The sequence below is a fragment of the Monodelphis domestica genome, chromosome 6, assembly GCF_027887165.1.
Source record: "Monodelphis domestica isolate mMonDom1 chromosome 6, mMonDom1.pri, whole genome shotgun sequence".
Lineage (NCBI taxonomy): Eukaryota > Metazoa > Chordata > Mammalia > Didelphimorphia > Didelphidae > Monodelphis > Monodelphis domestica.
Window position 1 is genome coordinate 83,351,066 of NC_077232.1, and position 4,096 is coordinate 83,355,161.

The window sequence follows — 4,096 nt, forward strand, 5'->3', positions numbered from 1 at the left end:
TGTCAGTGAACACTTTTGAACATCCATTTCAGAGCACTGAACAATGTTTTGAGGAAGGAAAATGGATTTATTGATTTTATAAACTATATAGGCAATAGAATATTCATGCAATATCAGAGTTGGGAAGGACCTTTTATACCAATGCAGTGCACAGAATTTTGGAGCTAGTAAGATTCTTAGAAGCTAGAACCTGAAAAGGCTGTTAGAACATAAGATCTATGACAGATCTAGAAAAAGTCTTTCAGCTAAAAGACTTTAGAGTAATTGAAGGTAAATAATATGTTCATCCTAAGTCTTCTCTTCTGCAGCAGAAATGTCCCCAGCCCCTTTATCCAATCCTAATATTATGAAGTTACAAGTCTATCTGTTTTCACTTCTCCAGTCCTCTAAATTCTTTTAGATAAGACCTGAAATCATACCATTTAGATGATCACTTAATTAGCCTCTGTAGCAAGGCTGGCTTCATCCATTGATCTGAAGTTCATGACATTAACTTTATCTAGTACAACATATGCTGGAACTGTCTCTGGTAGGGGTGCCTATGATTACACAGGTAAGTGATCAGACAGTAGATCCACCCCCCCAAGGAAAGAAAGGCCCCAAGAACTACATCTAAGACAAATTTGAAGATGAAAGATAAAATGCCTCCCATTCTCTAACAATAAGTGCCGTCCAAGAATGTAATAGACAGCTTCAAGACATTAGACTAATCTTAGCTCTTCTTTCTTTAACAGTTTAAAGTCTGTAAAATGTTTTCCTTATTGAAGGGCTATGGGATAGATGATTAAAAAATTATTTCCTCTCCTTTATAGGAGAGGAAACTTAGGTCTAGAGGAAAGAAGAGAGAAGCCTAAATCCATCCACTTAGCAATTAGCAGATTTAGGATTCGAACCCAGGTTTCCTTTTCCCAGTCCAAACACTGTATCTTTCTGAATATAGTAAGAGTCCTTCACCTTCTTTGTGTCATAGACCACTTTGGTCATCTGGTGAATGAAGCCCATAGATACTTTTTCTGAGTAATTTTTAAATGAACTAAATAAAATTATGTGATGACAAAGGAAGTTAATTATATTGAATTGTATTACATTATATTATAATTATATATATATATATATATAAAGTACACAGACTCCAATTTAGGGACCTCTGTACTATGGTAATGATAACACATTAAAAATACCTTGCATTTTCATCATCCTTTATACTTTTTGAAACATCATTCTGTCTAATATCTTGTTTAACCTACCCAAAAAATTCTTTTGAAATAGGGCAGGGATTATTTTGCCCATGTGTAGACTGGACTTTTGCCCATGTGTAAACTAGGACTCAGGAAAATTACAAAAATAATAAATGGTATGACCAGGACTAAAGCGTAGGTCTTTTTACTACTAATGTAATTGGAGATAGAACCATGGCTGGTGAAATGGGATTGCTTGAGACTCAGCAAGAAATGCCTCTCCTTTAGTCAAATACATTTTTATACTTATAAGATCATAAAATTTAGATTTGAAAGGGACTTTAGAGTTAATTTAGTCCAGCCCCCACCAGGTACACAACCTGACACTCAACTGATCCTATGCAATAGGTAGGATCAGGAATTGGACCAAGCCCATGGTAGTTAACCCTGGTAGTCACAGCACTTTTCTATTACTGAGTGAAAAATCTGGAGAGTGTCCAGATCACTATGAGTTTTAGGGCATGGATAATCCTCTAATTCAAAGTCCTGGGTGTCTGGGACAATTTCATATCTAGAGTAAGAGTACTTACACCATTCTGTATGAATTTTTTCAATCAGAATAATCTCTGATCACCTACTCCTAATCCCATCCATCCCACTGGAAACTATGCCTCCTTCTTGAATTTGATACATTTCAACAAACTCTAACCCATGGAACTTTGGCATAATTAAGTCCCTTTCTCACAGAAAGAGAACCAATATTTTATATTAATATAATTATATATAATATTAAAATAGTAATATTTTAATAAAATAAATAGTGCTTTACTTTTTGTTTTGAATCAATACAATTCATAAAAAAGATACTACTTATAAACTTTCCTAGATTTCTAGGAAGGGCACAATTTATTTTGTTTAACTGTACCTTACCCTTCCTATTCCATATCCCATAGACATGTCTTTTTTGAATTGTCAAAAAATGAAGACAATGCACTTCCCAATTTATATTCTATTCGTATATTCATATATCCAGTAGATCCCATCTTTAGGTGAAGAAGAAGGAAATTAGAATCCAAAATATAAATCCTCCTCTAGAACAGGGTAACATATCTAGGGTCCTGTGCAGAGAAACCAATGTTTTCCTATGTGGAATACTGTCACTGACAGGATCCTCAATAGTAGCCCCAACAAAAAGCAGCCTCCATTCATTCAGCTTTGATGCCCTTGACCTGGACTGTATTGAACTTTTGCTGCTATATCTCATTTTTTTTCCTCCTGAATACTTCTTTTATTGCTTGGTACCAAAAGGCAAAACATAGCTTAAGGTTTGTAAAATGTTTTCCTTATTGAAAGGTTATGGGATAACTGAAAAAAAAATTATTCCCTCTCTTTTATAGGAGAGGAAATTTAGGGAAGTCAGAGCAAGAGGGACACTATACATTTCATACCTTGATTCATTAACAGCTGTTTATTAAGTACCTACTATGTGCATGTCACTATGGTCACAAGAGGGGAACACAAAGAATAGATCAGATACTCAACCTGTCATTAAGAAGCTTATTAGGCTCCATGATGGTAAGACCTCTGGGATAGAGGTCTAGTTTCAGAACAGGACTCCGAAAGATGCTCTAGTCACCTGGTAGAATGACTTGGAAGACTCCTGGCAATGCCATTCTGTACTCAGCATGGTGCTAGGTGCAGTGGGGTCTCTGAGAGAAAGAATCATCTCCTTTCAGGATCACAGAACCTCAGAATTAGGAAGGACCTTCGTATGGGAATGAAGCTGCTGTGAAGCTAAGGTGAGGAGTGGAATAGTATGGAGAGACCATAAGTATATCAACGTGTGTTTGGGGAAATATGTTAAAGCTATGTGAGTGAGGCTTCAGATCTCCCAGAAAAATCAGCTTTAGTTTGTGGATGGTGTATAAGAAGGTGAGTGATGCTTAGCACAGGAAAGCAGAGCATGTGGAGGCAGGGGATCATCTGTGGGAATTAGATCACCTAAAATGGTTTTCTCCAAAGGGATAAAGGCATTATTCATATTAGCTGATACTTTGACAGGACCTTCATTACTCGAAAGGTAGCATGTGCAATAGGAAAGCATCTAATGGGTCATGGATATCGTGTGCCCTACAATTCAGGAGAGATTTTACTTAATTCTGCTTTTGGCAGGTTAGTCATGCTGAAAACTTTTAAAGAGCAAGATGATTATGAAAAACTATCAGAGACCAAGCACATCATCTTATATCCTCAGCTATAGAAGAATTTTTTTTCTTAATAGGTAACTACTAGGTGCTACAGTGGATAGGGAGCTAGATCTGGAGTCAAGAAGACTTGAGTTTAAATTTAGCCTTGGAAATTTACTGTGTGACTCCGGCAAATAACTTAGCCTTGCTTGCCTCAGTTTCCTCATCTGTAAAATGGGGATAATCATAATACCCACCTTCCAGGATTGTCGTGAGGATCAAATGAGATAATAATTGTAAAGCACCAAGCACAGTGCCTGGCACATAGAAAGAGCCACATGAATGCTAATCATTATTTGAGATGGTCCAATTCCCTGACTTCACAACAATTAACTGCAGTCCAGGGAGATGTGACTTTTCCACAGTCACTCAGCGAGAGGGTGAATTCATTTATCCATCTATATACAACTTGAGTAAGTTGTTTTTCTTCTTAAAGACTTTACTTCCTCATCTATAGAAGGAGCAATAACAAACTTTAGAGTTGTAAGGGACCTTAGAGATCAGGTAGCCCCAAACTTTCAATTTAGAGGGAAGGAAAGAGGCTCAAAGAGTCTGTTTGATTTACCTAAGTTCATACAGTTGTGCAAGGAGCAGAATCAGGATTCAAACCCATATCTCGTGGCTTTAAATTCACAGCTTCAAAATTTATTAAAACAATTTTTAATTTAAATT